This window comes from Lethenteron reissneri, chromosome 66 (assembly GCF_015708825.2).
Source record: "Lethenteron reissneri isolate LAM-NWPU_2019-01 chromosome 66, ASM1570882v1, whole genome shotgun sequence".
Classification (NCBI taxonomy): domain Eukaryota; kingdom Metazoa; phylum Chordata; class Hyperoartia; order Petromyzontiformes; family Petromyzontidae; genus Lethenteron; species Lethenteron reissneri.
Window position 1 is genome coordinate 292,667 of NC_083844.1, and position 14,960 is coordinate 307,626.

The 14,960-nt window shown below is 47.7% G+C and overlaps 1 pseudogene; it reads right to left on the reverse strand.

Moving 5' to 3' along the window:
• Positions 1 to 5,891: 5,891 nt before the first annotated feature.
• LOC133359756 (oocyte zinc finger protein XlCOF6-like) overlaps positions 5,892 to 14,960 on the reverse strand; it is a 21,113-nt pseudogene continuing 12,044 nt past the window's right edge.

A 14,960-nucleotide genomic window follows, 5' to 3' on the forward strand; every position in this document is an offset into this window, starting at 1 on the left:
GCAGTGCAGAGTAGAGGAAAGGTAGGCACATGACCAAGACAAATCTGTAGGGGCGTGTGAATTGAACTCTGTAGGGGCGTGTGAATTGAAATCTGTAGGGGCGTGTGAATTGAAATCTGTAGGGGCGTGTGAATTGAATTCTGTAGGGGCGTGTGAATTGAAATCTGTAGGGGCGTGTGAATTGAATTCTGTAGGGGCGTGTGAATTGAAATTTGTAGGGGCGTGTGAATTGAAATCTGTAGGGCGTGTGAATTGAAATCTGTAGGGGCGTGTGAATTGAATTCTGTAGGGGCGTGTGAATTGAAATTTGTAGGGGCGTGTGAATTGAAATCTGTAGGGGCGTGTGAATTGAAATCTGTAGGGGCGTGTGAATTGAATTCTGTAGGGGAGTGTGAATTGAAATCTGTAGGGGCGTGTGAATTGAAATCTGTAGGGCGTGTGAATTGAAATCTGTAGGGGAGTGTGAATTGAAATCTGTAGGGCGTGTGAATTGAAATCTGTAGGGGAGTGTGAATTGAAATCTGTAGGGGAGTGTGAATTGAAATCTGTAGGGCGTGTGAATTGAAATCTGTAGGGCGTGTGAATTGAAATCTGTAGGGCGTGTGAATTGAATTCTGTAGGGGAGTGTGAATTGAAATCTGTAGGGCGTGTGAATTGAAATCTGTAGGGCGTGTGAATTGAAATCTGTAGGGGAGTGTGAATTGAAATCTGTAGGGCCGTGTGACTTGCAATCTGTCGGACAGTGTGATGTGTAATTTTGTTGGGTCATAGTGTTACCATCCTTGAGGTGCAGGGATGACGACTAGGATTGGTGTTGTTAGGATTAGCAGCGAGCAGTTGTGACCAGGTGCTGCTGTGTGTAACGATTACAGATAACGCCAGGGGGGGGGGGGGGGGGGGGGAGTTTAAGAGCCGGGAGCCGACAGCTTGGGGCTCGCAGTGGCTACAGCGACTATTGGGAACGGTCGATGCGGCCTCTGCGTTAAACAGCAGAAGACAACGGCACAGTCTGGTTCTCCTACAATGCCGATTGGATGATATAACGCCATGAATGATGTGTAGGGGAACACGCTGTTTGTAACGCGGATGCGGATTGGATGCAACGCGAGCGAGCGAACGGAACGAGGTCGCAACGCGAGTAGGAACAAGCGGTTCTCCGTGCGGCTGCCTCGGCGTAGCGGCATCACGCGAGGAGGCATTGGGATGCTGCTGGATGCTGCTTCTAGACGCTACCCATGCGCCTCAGTCGTAGTCCGGCCTCTGTCTTACCCATCATCTCGCGTGTTGTCGCGGACCACGCTTCACCCCCTATAGTTTATATTATTTCTCCACAACGCGGTGTTCTTCAGGAACGTAACAATGACCACCTCTTCTTCTTGGTTCTTTCGGTAAAGTCACAATAAATTTATTGTTTTATTTTTATTAGTTTATTATTAAATAAAAATTGTATTATTAAATAATAAAACACTTTATTGTTAAATTTATTTTATTATTAAATAACATTTGTATTATTAAATAATAAAACAATAAAAAGAAAAAAATACTTTATTGTTTTATTTTTATTATTTCCATTCTACGTGACTTTACCGAAAGAACCAAGAAGATGAATCCCTGCAGTCACGAAAGCTTTAAATCGAAATGACCACCGCGTTACAGGAGAACAACAGATCGTGAACGCGCTTCGACGATTCGTGGCAACGGCAACACAAAGCGCCACGCGCAGTCTCTTGCGACCAGCGGTGTCTGTGATGAAGGTTTTTGTCGTCGTTACTGCTGCTGCTGCTGCTGGGTTAGATGGCGTTGGATCACAATCCTGGCACATCGCCCGATGAAACCGGTCGCCGTTATTTGTAATCACCGGCGAAACGTCACCGGTACTCGAATTGTAAATGCTGTTGTGGGTTCACTCTCCCCGACACACAAGCGCTGTGTGTGCTGACGTTGGTAACCAATTGGCACGTTTCGTTTACGTGACAAACCCTGACTGATTGGCCGTGTCAGGCGATGGTGGTGGGTGGTGGTGGGTTAACGACACAATGTTTATGTTTACGAGATCTCTAACCCAACAACAACAAAAACCAAACCTCTGTCACGAAAAAGTATCACCACAGAGCAAGTCGCTCCGACCTCCTGGAGATACCGGTGTAACAGGCTAAAAATTAACCCGTAAAAACTAAAGTTTTTCACTATATATCCTTTATATGCGTGGCGGCTAGAGTCCTCTCGTCCTCTGGCTTGAGATGGCTGCCACCTATGGCTCAGATGATTGCCTGCCACCATTAAGCAATTGGTAATTAAATATTTTTTCTTTTTTCCTAAAAAGTGTAAAATTTTGGGAAAAAATTTTCACGAAAATAAATTGTCACGCACAACGAGTCTGTGTGCAAAATGTCAGCTCGATTGGATCACGGGAAGTCGGTTAAAAAACGACCGAAAGATTTGCACGGTCGTAAGCGCGCAAGCAAGCAAGCCAACTTAATATAAAGGATTTAAAAATAACCCCTGCCCCGATTAAACCCGGGTATAGTTTGGCCCAGGCCAGAGTATACCCGGGGGGATAAAGTGTCCTAGGCTAAACTAGACCCGGGGGTTTAAACTAGACTGGTCCAGACCATACACCCCTCCAGGGCAGAACATGCCCCATGTGAAAGTTCAAAGGCAATAATCCATACAGAGAACAGCCGACAACGAATTTCAATCTATATCTAAAAAGCGTATAAATAGAAGTAAGAATCTCAATTTGATCAATTGAAGCATTTTTAGGGTTTGAAGCAATCAAAGTCTATGTAAAATTTCGATTTAAAGCTTTCGTGACTGCAGGGATTCATCTTCTTGGTTATTTCGGTAAAGTCACGTAGAAGGGAAATAATAAAATAATAATAAAACATAATAAAACAATATAATAATATAATGAAATAATATTATAAAAATAATATATCAATAAAATATTAAAATAATATAATACCATAATATAATAATACAATATTGTACAATAATATAATATTATTTATTATGTTTTCATTCATTTTATTATTTCCCTTCTACGTGACTTTACCGAAAGAACCAAGAAGATGAAAAGTCTACGTGTTTACAGTTTTAAATAAAATGTTGAAAAAATTTAGTAATTCACGTGTATATCGCTCAACACTATAACTATCATGGGGGTATAATTTGGCCTAGAGGGGTATTATCTGGCCTCGGCCATAATATACACCAGACTATAAATTGGCCTAGGCCATAATACACCCGGGTACAATGTAGCCTAGGCCGCTTGAACCCCGGGTAGACTACGGCCTGTTGCACCGGCACGGGCTGTGTGAGCTGGGCCGCCTTCACAACCAACGAGACGCCGCCGCTGCCAATTGGGACCAAGACGGCAGCGCTGCCTCCACCGGTCCAGTGAGGTCATTCTCAACAGGAGATTTTAGTTTTCGATTTGAAGATTTCGTCACTACAGGGATTCATGTTCTTGGTTGTTTCGGTAGAGTCACGGAGAAGGGAAGTAATACAATAATAAAAAATAAAACATAATAAAACAAAATAATATAATAAAATATTATATTTTTTTTTTATATTATATTATTTTATTATTTTTATTTTCATTATTTTATTACTTCCCTTCTACGTGACTTATATAATAATATATTATACTGGTAGGAACGAAGTGAACCAGCCTACAATAGATTATATCGTCCGTCCGTCCGATGTCCGATTAGGTGTAGCAACATCGCCCCCTACTGCAAACACTTGGCAGGACCCTACAAAAACCTTTACACTCAGTGAGGCTTTCCTGGCTAAACAAGTGTAATAATACATTATGTTTATATTCTTTGGTTATTCGTTCCTACCAGCCCACCCCGCAGGGACCTGTTATTAGTATATTATTTTATAATATTTTATTATGTTTTATTTTTATTATTTTATTACTTCCCTTCTAAGTGACTTATATAATAATATGTTATATTATTATATTATTTTATTATATCATATTATTTTATTATGTTTTATTTTTGTTATTTTATTACTTCCCTTCTACGTGACTTTGCCGAAAGAACCAAGAAGAAGAGATTTTTTTTTCGATTTGAAGATTTCGTGACTACAGGGATTCATATTCTTGGTTATTTCGGTAGAGTCACGTAGAAGGGAAATAGTAAAATAATAAAAATAAAACAATACAATTCTCACGACGTTTCGATTGCAACACAAGCAATCATCAACAGGTGTGAAAACCACAGCAATACATTTTTTTTTGCTGTGGGTTTCATAACCTGATGATGATTGCTTGTGTTGCAATCAAACGTCGTGTTAATTTGATTCAGAAATTTTTATTGTTTTATTATTTCCCTTCTACGTGACTTTACCGAAAGAACCAAGAATATAGTAGATTTTAGTTTTTCACTTCACTTTACTTTTCCAGGTAAGGCCCCCACTGAGCTGTGTAGTAGCGACCTGGCTATCACAAGTGACAGCAGCGCACCAAAGTGGCTCATCACGTGACATTCACAGCAGCCAAATACTCTGAACGCATGTTGAGATGTTAACTACCTCTCCTGGTATACAGGAGATCGTTGGTTCGATTCCGACCCAGACGCCTGCTGTATATTTTGAGTTTGCGCGTCTCTCTCTCTCTCCCCGTGGTCGTGTGGATTTTTCTCCAGGTCCTCCGGTTTTTCCCTCGACATTTAATTCTATTTAGAGAGGCATCAGCAGTGGCAGCAGCAGCACTACTGTTGTTGTTATAAAGACGTCGTTGCTCACCGCAGAGAAGCGTAGCGACACGACCGCCGCCACTCTGCGCTAGCCGGCGCCAAAACTGTGCCACACTCCCTGCCCCGCGTGGCCCTGTGGGAGCCTCGGTACCGATAAAGTTACTTTAGTTTTTACTGCATTTTGTTGTTCCGACGACGACGACGTTCACGCACGGCGCGCGGCGTCGTCGCGACGGCAAAGGGTGAAGTTCACGCTGGGAACATTTTCAACGGGGGAGGCAGCAACAACACGCAGGGTGGTCCAAGTGCAGATGCCCCACTCATACCTACACCCCCCCTCCCAACGCCATCTCGAAATATTTTTTCAGACCGCAGGAATCCGATGAGCTATGAAGCTCTTCTTCGCAGATCTCCAGCCGTTCCACAGATGTCCTCTCCTAGCACCCCCACCCCACCTCCTCCCCGTAGCTTTCCTTTCAGCGGCAAAGTGAATATCGCGCAAGCGATGGCTCGGGGCTACGGGACTGAGTCAGAGGTCGCAAACGGGTTTTGATTCCTTACCCGTACCCGGCCGCACCAGCGTCGTAAACAGGTACCCGTACCCGGTATCGGGTACCTGATTGCGACCTCTGGGGTGAAGCCATGTTGCAGGCGCGGGTGGGTTGATTCTAGGAACTTGAATTGTGAGAAGAGACAAGACGTTGGGAAATGAGTGACAGTTACTCACCAGTGACTCACGGTCTACCCGTACCTGGCCGCAACAGGGTCGCAAACGGCTACCCGTACCCGGCCGGGTATCGGGTAGGGTACGGGTATCGGGTACCCGGTTGCGACCTCTGGACTGAGTGCACGGAGATTTTGTGAGCGGATGCCACCTTCGTCATTGGCCGCGGTTCAGTCTACCGCTGGATGGGTACGTACTGTATGTACTGTACGTACGTCGCACGGGGCAGGGCTACGAGACGGCACGCGGTGCGCATGGAGACCGGCTGGAGACGTGCAGACTGGGGTGTCTGTAGGTGGATCGCCCTGCGGTGCCCCCCTCTAGGCTAACAACAGTGCAGCTCTGCACGGGGGACTCTGCACACTCACACACACAGGGACCCCCAGGTGATGGGGAGGGAAGTGCAGTGGTTGGGACCTAGAACTCCGCACTTGCAATCGAGGGGTGGCCGAGTCGGTTTAATCTCGAACCCCCCACAGAATGTGAGGCAGGTGTAGGAGGATCCGTAGGTTTCCGTGTTCACATTCAAAATCAGTTTCAAGAGTGGCACAGCCTCGGCTAATCACGTGGCCTGTTGTGTAAAACTAATTCACAGCTCGGCGCTGTGCGCTTTTTGCTCAGGATGGCTGACTTTTCTGTTTTCACGGGAATGAGAAAATGCATTCTGGCCGGTGTGTGTTCTCTGGTGGCTGTGAAGAGTTGATAGCTGTGCAAACGCCTTCTCACACACGGTGCACTTGAAGGGCTTTTCTCCCGTGTGTGTTCTCTGGTAGCTGTGAAGATGTTGTAAATGTGCAAACGCCTTCTCACACACGGTGCACTTGAACGGCTTCTCTCCCGTGTGTGTTCTCTGGTGCCTGTGAAGATGTGATAGCCGTGCAAACGCCTTCTCACACACGGTGCACTTGAACGGCTTCTCTCCCGTGTGTGTTCTCTGGTGGCTGTGAAGATGTTATAAATGTGCAAACGCCTTCTCACACACGGTGCACTTGAACGGCTTCTCTCCTGTGTGTGTTCTCTGGTGCCTGTTAAAACTGGATGGGTCTGCAAACGCCTTCTCACACACGGTGCACTTGAACGGCTTCTCTCCCGTGTGTGTTCTCTGGTGTATCTTCAAGCTACACTTGTAGTCTGTGCTGAATGGACATTGGCAGAGGTGGGACAAAGTCATTGTTATGCAAGTCCAAGTCGAGTCTGAAGTCATCAAATTCATGACTCGAGTCTGACTCGAGTCCAAGTCACATGACTCGAGTCCACACCTCAGAGGTGGGACAAAGTCATTGTTATGCAAGTCCAAGTCGAGTCTGAAGTCATCAAATTCATGACTCGAGTCTGACTCGAGTCCAAGTCACATGACTCGAGTCCACACCTCTGGACATTGGTCACACTGATAACTTTTGTTACTGGGCTTAGTGGGGTGTCTCCTCTGCACATGATGCTGTAGAATCGAGCGGCAGATGAACTGACGGTTGCAGGTAGGATACGGCAGCCTTGTGACCTCCACACTCACTCCACCTGCGTCATCCCAGAGGCACAAGACACACGCGCACACACCAACACATAGACATGAACACTCTTGCACACGTGTGTGTGTATACACAAAGGTATCATCTCTGCGGAGTGGTGGATATCATCTATGGTGAGTGGTGGCTATCATCTCTGGTGAGTGTTGGCTATCATCTCTGGTGAGTTGTGGCTATCATCTCTGGTGAGTGTTGGCTATCATCTCTGGTGAGTTGTGGCTATCATCTCTGGTGAGTGGTGGCTATCATCTCTGGTGAGTGGTGGCTATCATCTCTGGTGAGTTGTGGCTATCATCTCTGGTGAGTGTTGGCTATCATCTCTGGTGAGTGGTGGCTATCATCTCTGGTGAGCGGTGGCTATCATCTCTGGTGAGTGGTGGCTATCATCTCTGGTGAGTGGTGGCTATCATCTCTGGTGAGTGGTGGCTATCATCTTTGGTGAGTGGTGGCTATCATCTCTGGTGAGTGTTGGGAATAATTTCTGGTGAGTGGCGGCTATCGTCTCTGGTGAGTGGTGGCTATCATCTCTGGTGAGTGGTGGCTATTGTCTGGTGAGCAGTGGCTAGTCTCTGGTGAGCTGTGCTCACAGTTTTCCTCGCTTGGTGGAGGCTGCACGGGCTGCAGGTCTCTGGCGGTGGCCCTGGGAGCCATCTCGTTGCTGCTGCTGCGGCGTCGCGAGAGCACGGCCTCGCAGGCGATGCCCAGCTCCTGGGCGAACTCCTCGCCGTACCAGACCAGCAGCTCAGAGCCGGGCCCCACGGCACGGAACGTGCGGTAGTAAATCTGCCCCCGGTGCTGGAAGGCCACCAGGTTCTGCTCCTGCTCATTCCTCGCGCAGTTGACGAACCTGCGCGGGCAGACGCGGGGGCGGGGTGGGCGCCGTTAGCGAGCGCCTATTAAGGGCCGGCACTGGGCGCTACGTGGGGGTGGTGTGGCTGGAACCACGCTCCGTACCGGGTGCTCATTTGATGCCGAGTTGGTCTCTGTGTGTAGTGGTTCTGGTCTCTGTGTGTGGTGGTTGTGGTCTCTGTGTGTAGTGGTTCGGGTCTCTGTGTGTAGTGGTTCTGGTCTCTGTGTGTAGTGGTTCTGGTCTCTGTAGTGGTTCTGGTCTCTGTGTGTGGTGGTTCTGGTCTCTGTGTGTTGGTTCTGGTCTCTGTGTGTGGTGGTTCTGGTCTCTGTGTGTGGTGGTTCTGGTCTCTGTGTGTGTGGTTCTGGTCTCTGTGTGTTGGTTCTGGTCTCTGTGTGTGGTTCTGGTCTCTGTGTGGTTTCTGGTCTCTGTGTGTGGTGGTTCTGGTCTCTGTGTGTGGTGGTTCTGGTCTCTGTGTGGTGGTTCTGGTCTCTGTGTGTTGGTTCTGGTCTCTGTGTAGTGGTTCTGGTCTCTGTGTGTAGTGGTTCTGGTCTCTGTGTAGTGGTTCTGGTCTCTGTGTGTGGTGGTTCTGGTCTCTGTGTGTAGTGGTTCTGGTCTCTGTGTGTATGGTTCTGGTCTCTGTGTGGTGGTTCTGGTCTCTGTGTGTAGTGGTTCTGGTCTCTGTGTAGTGGTTCTGGTCTCTGTGTGTAGTGGTTCTGGTCTCTGGGTGTAGTGGTTCTGGTCTCTGTGTGTAGTGGTTCTGGTCTCTGTGTGTAGTGGTGTCGGTCTCTGTGTGTGTGGGTTCTGGTCTCGGTGTGTAGGTGTTCTGGTCATCTGTGTGTAGTGTTCTGGTCTCTGTGTTGTAGTGTTCTGGTCTCTGTGTGTAGTGGTTCTGGTCTCTGTGTGTAGTGTTCTGGTCCTGTGTGTAGTGGTTCTGGTCTCTGTGTGTAGTGGTTCTGGTCTCTGTGTGGTGGGGTTCTGGTCTCTGTGTGTAGTGGTTCTGGTCTCTGTGTGTAGGGTTTCTGGTTCTGTGTTGTAGTGGTTCTGGTCCTGTGTGTAGTGGTTCTGGTCTCTGTGTGTAGTGGTTCTGGTCTCTGTGTGTAGTTGGTTCTGGTCTCTGTGTGTAGTGTTCTGGTCTCTGTGTGAGTGGTTCTGGTCTCTGTGTGTAGTGGTTCTGGTCTCTGTGTGTAGTGGTTCTGGCTCTGTGTGTAGTGGTTCTGGTCATCTGTGTGTGAGTGGTTCTGGTCCTCTGTGTGTGGTGGTTCTGGTCTCTGTGTGTAGTGGTTCTGGTCTCTGTGTGTAGTGGTTCTGGTCACTGTGTGTGGTGGTTCTGGTCTCTGTGTGTGGTGGTTCTGGTCTCTGTGTGTAGTGGTTCTGGTCTCTGTGTGTAGTGGTTGTGGTCTCTGTGTTTAGTGGTTCTGCTCACTGTGTGTAGTGGTTCTGGTCTCTGTGTTTAGTGGTTCTGGTCACTGTGTGTGGTGGTTCTGGTCTCTGTGTGTAGTGGTTATGGTCTCTGTGTGTAGTGGTTCTGGTCTCTGTGTGTAGTGGTTCTGGTCTCTGTGTGTAGTGGTTCTGGTCTCTGTGTGTAGTGGTTCTGGTCTCTGTGTAGTGGTTCTGGTCTCTGTGTGTAGTGGTTCTGGTCTCTGTGTAGTGGTCCTGAAGACAATCACCTCATCCAGTTTGATTTAGATTCATCCTGAGCATCAACATATTCACGATCCTTTTTGTTTTTGTAAATCTGAAACACACAGACGCACACGAGCAGATCCACGGATAATTAATGTGAGTTGGACTGTAAGTTGAACTTCTTTCGTACCGCACGTAGCCAAACGTGCTGATCGGAGGTGCGGGAGAAGGACAACAAACTAAACACTAAAATCAATTCTAAAGAAATGCATTTTACAAGATTTAAAAGTGCATAGCTCCCAGTAGCTTCCTAACATTGGAAGGAAGAGCCTTCCAGACGGCCGCAGAAGTGCATCTGTAAGCACCGTGTCATGCGGTGACCACCGTCTTTGCAGGATGGGTAGCCAAACACCGCTGCTGCAGTGAGCATGAACAGAGTTTGTGTGATGATGGTTTATGCTTCTTGACGAGATCAGCGGCGAGGTATCGTGGTTTATTTTTGTGTAAGGAGTGCGTGAGGCTGAACCACTTGTCTGTGGTTCCTCCTCGTGCATCGAAGTTGTTCTGTCCTTGTGAGCGAGCGGCTACTGTGGGTTAGAAGTTGAACTCGTAATTATGTTAATTTTTGGGTTTCTCTGTGAATCTGTGGATCCCTGTTTGAGTCCCTGAATCTATGTGCGAGTCTCTGGGTCTCTCTGTGAGTCTGTGGGTCTCTCTGTGCGATTCTCTGAGCCTCTGTGTGAGTATCTGGGTCTCTCTGTGAGTCTCTGGGTCTCTGTGTGAGTCTGTGGGTACCACTGTGAGTCTCTGGGTCCCACTGTGAGTCTCTGGGTCTCTGTTCAAGTCTCGAGGTCTCTGTGCAAGTCTGTGGGTATCTCTATGCGAGTCTCTGGGTCTCTCTGTGCCAGTCTCTGGGTCTCTTCTGTGTGAGTCTGTGGGTGACTGTGTGAGGCTATGGGTTTCTCTGTATCTTCTTCACGAGCCTCCTCTCCACACACACGATGATGATGTAGGAATAGGAGGAGGCTGCAGCAGTGGCAGTGGCAGCAGCAGCAGCTCACCAGCCAGCAGTACTCGCTCACGGGGTTCTCCTCAGACACCTCTCCCTGGTAGGGCCCAAACATCACCCCCTTGGGCAGCTTCTTCCTGTTGCTCCACACCCCGAGGCCGGCGCCGGCAATGGAGGAGGCGCCGACGGTGAGGCCCTGGGGCAGGCTGAGCCGGGCCCTGTTGGCCACTCCCGGGGCCACGGCCGCGTCCGCGATGAACTCTGGCGGGCCGTGCACGGAGCACTCCCCCAGGTAGAAATCCCTGCACAGCTCGCAGACTGAGAGCCACAACAGCAGCGGGAGGAGGGTGAACCGCAGTAGCAACAGCAGCAGCAGTGGCACTGTGAGAGAGTGAGAGGGTGAGGAGCGCTCCAGACAGATGACTCCCTCCCTCCCTCTCTGCATGGTGAACTTCTTTAGCTCGCTCATCGGAGATGTAAACCCTGTCACCCTCCCTGCTCCCTCTCTGCATCCCTGAGTGAGGGAGCAAAAGAGAGAGAGGTAAGTGAGAGTGCGAGAAAGGGAGCGTGTGACAGGGAGGGAAAGGGGGAGAGAGTGAGAGGGAGCCGGTGGAATATATCGAGTGAGTGCGCGGGAGCAATAGAGAGAGATAGGAGAGAGTGTGAGAAAGTTAGAGTAAGGGGCCGTCCATAAATGACGTCACGCACCTGGGAGGGGGGGGGGTCAGACATTTGTGACGATGTGTGACGAGGGGGGGGGGGTTGAGAAATGTGACGTCGCATCAAAATGCGCAACTTTAAATAAATATAGACAACACGTTCTACTTAATTAAATCGACTTTTAAATAAATGTTTTCTCCTACAACATCAGAGTGCAGCGCCACATTAAATACGCAGTACAATGACAATAGTTTAAAGCGATTTGAAGCATATTACATCTTTTGGGGGGGGGAGGCAGAGCTTTGTGACGTCATATTTGAGGGGGGGTCTGACTTTTTGTGATGCCGTGTGACGATGGGGGGGGGGGGGGAGGTCCAAAATCGCGTGACGTCATTTATGCACGGCCCCTAAGAGAGTGTGAGAAAGTGACAGTGTGAGAGAGAGTGTGAGAAAGTGACGGTGTGAGAGAGAGAGAGTGAGAAAGTGACGGTGTGAGAGAGTGCGTGAGAAAGTGACAGTGTGAGAGACACTGAGAAAGTGACAGTGTGAGAAAGTGACGGTGTGAGAGAGAGTGTGAGAAAGTGAGAGAGAGGTAGGGGGAGCAGGGGGTCTCACAGAAGAAGTCGTCGTCCTGGGGCTCCTACACCTCTGTGTAGACTTTCCTCTCGCGCGGGCGCAGGCCGTAGCGAGAGCGAGCGCTGCGCGACACCGCCACAGCCTGGGCGGAGGCCGGCGGCATGGAGGAGCCTGCAGGCAAACACGGCGAGATGTTGACTACCTCTCCTGGTATACGGGAGGTCCTGGGTTCCATCCCATGGACTAAGTCTTCAATTATTGTTATGGTGTCAGGCACTGGAACCTTGGTGAAAAGAGAGATCACATCAAAGCTGACGAGGACATAATCAGGAGAAGACTTAGTCCAACATGGACTGAACTCTGATGTCCCTGCGCTGGTTAGGCACTGCCTCACCAACACGTACTTCACCTGGAATGGTACCTTCTACAAACAAAATGAGGGTACCCCTATGGGTTCCCCCTTGTCACCAGTGATAGCAAATGTTTTCAAGGAGAAATTTGAAACAGACGCCATCCAGACATTCACTCTGCGTCCTTCCCTGTCATTTGGCCACATGGCCTCCCAGCATTGAACCAATTTCTAGACCACATCAACTCCATACACTCATCCATCAAATTCACCATGGAAGTGGAGAAGGATGGCAAGCTACCATTCTTGGATGTTCTGTTTGAGAGGAGGCCCAATGGCTCTTTGGGACATTCTGTTTACAGGAAGGCAACCCACACAGATTCCTACCTGAAGCCTGATTCCCACCACCACCCGGCTCAAAATAATTCCCTCATCAAAACACTATACAATAGGGCCCACTGCATCTCTGACCAACACCACCTGGCCAGTGAATTAGAACACGTACATCTGGCCCTCAAGATGAACAGATACTCGGACCGTGCTATCCGCCAAGCTGTTTCTCCTACCATGGAGAAACAACCCCCTGAGACTCCGATCAAAATCATTAAATTTCGATTTAAAGCTTTCGTGACTGCAGGGATTCATCTTCTTGGTTCTTTCGGTAAAGTCACGTAGAAGGGAAGTAATAAATAATAAAAATAAAACATAATAAGAACCAAGAAGACAAAATCATTAAGTTACCATACATAGCAGGCATTACCAAAAAGATATCCAAAATTCAAAACAAACGCAAGATCCAGATCCGATTCAGTACAATACACAAAATCCGTGATCTAATCCCATCCGTAAAGGATCTTATTCCTGACTTACAGTACCCTGGTGTCTACAAACTGAGTTGCACCTGTGGTGATTATTATATCGGGGAAACGAAACGACATGTTTCTGACCGCATTCTCTGTAGTGGTTCGGTGACCCGAACCACTACAGAGATCAGAAGCACGACACATAGAGACCAGAACCACCACACACAGAGACCAGAACTACTACACACAGAGACCAGAACCACCACACACAGAGACCAGAACCACTACACACAAAGACCAGAACCACCACACACAGAGACCAGAACCACCACACACAGAGACCAGAAACACTACACACAGAGACAAGAACCGAATTCTTCGGCCATAGCTGACCATGATTATAACACTGCGGGTTCTCATGATATTGTGTTCTCCGATACCAAAGTACTCTGCAAGCCTCCTGGATACTACCAAAGATTTGTCCATGAAGCCATCCAGATACACAAACATAGACATAACTTCAACCGAGAGGATGGATTCAAACTGAACAATCATTGGAAGGATGTAATTAACCAAGTTAAACTTTAGCTACCGTGCAGTTTTTCTGCAAGGCAGTCAGTTTATTTTCTTGGTTCTTTTCGGTAAAGTCACGTAGAAGGGAAATAATAAAATAATAAAAATAAAACATCATAAAATAATTCTCCCGACGTTTCGGCCACAACGCAAGCAGCCGTCCTCAGGTGAAGAACAGGTCTGTCGGAAAGACAGCGTCTGAATGCGCACCACCAAGCTTGGCAGCGTATATTTAAGCTGGGTTAGAGGGGAAGGGTGCCTTGACAAATGAATTTGCATATCAAGAGGAATTTAGCATATTTATGGGAAATGCAGATATGAGATTAGTCACTACTTGTGGAATGCGTAAGAGGTGGGGGGGGGTTTCGAAGTCATATTATGCCCGTGCATTATGCAGTATGCAGGATTAGCAGCATCAAAGGGAGGGAGTAGAGTTAGCAGTAATAGAGGGGAAGGAATTTTAATAGTAAGGAGCTGCAGCAGCTAACCACCACGGAAAGAACTAAAATATAAACTACATCAGTATCATCAATATACTAAATATACTCTCCCAATAAGCTGAGCTACTAACAGTAAGTCATACATTACAATTCTATGTCGCAAAAAATATAATATGCCTCAAGCTAAACTTTTTTCTCTTACATCACACGGGTCTACCCCGTACTATATACTGCCATAGACAACCCAACATTAAATTATATACTGCATTACTATACACCACCCTATACCTTAGACTATACATTGTAATATTACACTATGTATTATTCTGCCCACCCTACTGTATACCGCACTGCTGTATATTCACTATACATATCCATATTCCCAGCATTTTACTCCCAGCTTTACACACTACCATCACTATGAAATTTTACTCCAATCCCGGCTTACTCCCATCACTTGAAAAATGTGCCACACGTTGTTTCGAGCGTGCAAGTTTAGCTTGCACACTCTAATTTACCCTCCTGCAGCATAACAAAGGATGTCTTTAATCGGCTTAACTTAGCTTTCTTATCTACTTCCGCCCCTGCATCACAAAGCTTCAGTTTGAACTCCATGCGTTACCTCCCAGCCCACACCGCCCCCGCACTCACCATGCCCCCTCCCCCCACAACTATATAATTCCTCATCACAGCCATCTCTTAGACACACTTAAGCGGTTGTGCTTTCGCTGAGTTGTCCCCACCTGAAGACTAGACGCTTGTGTTGCGCCCGAAATGTCGTGATTTAATTTAGTTGTTTTCATTTTAAATGTATTAAATATTTTTACCTACGTGACTTTACTGAAAAAACCAAAGAGTATGGATCCTTGCAGTCACGAAAACTTCTAATCTAGAAACATTAAGTTTATAGGCTGCATCAATACCAGCAGCAGCACTGACAGTAGCAGTAGTATCAACAGCAGTGGCGACTTTCATCAGCAGCAACAAAAGATTGCGGAGTTCCGGTGGGAATAAAGGGGAGCGTGGAATTGCGGTGGGAATAGAGGGGAGTGTGGAGTTCCGGTGAGAATAGAGGGGAGTGTGGAGTTCTGGTGAGAATAGAGGGGAGTGTGGAGTTCCGG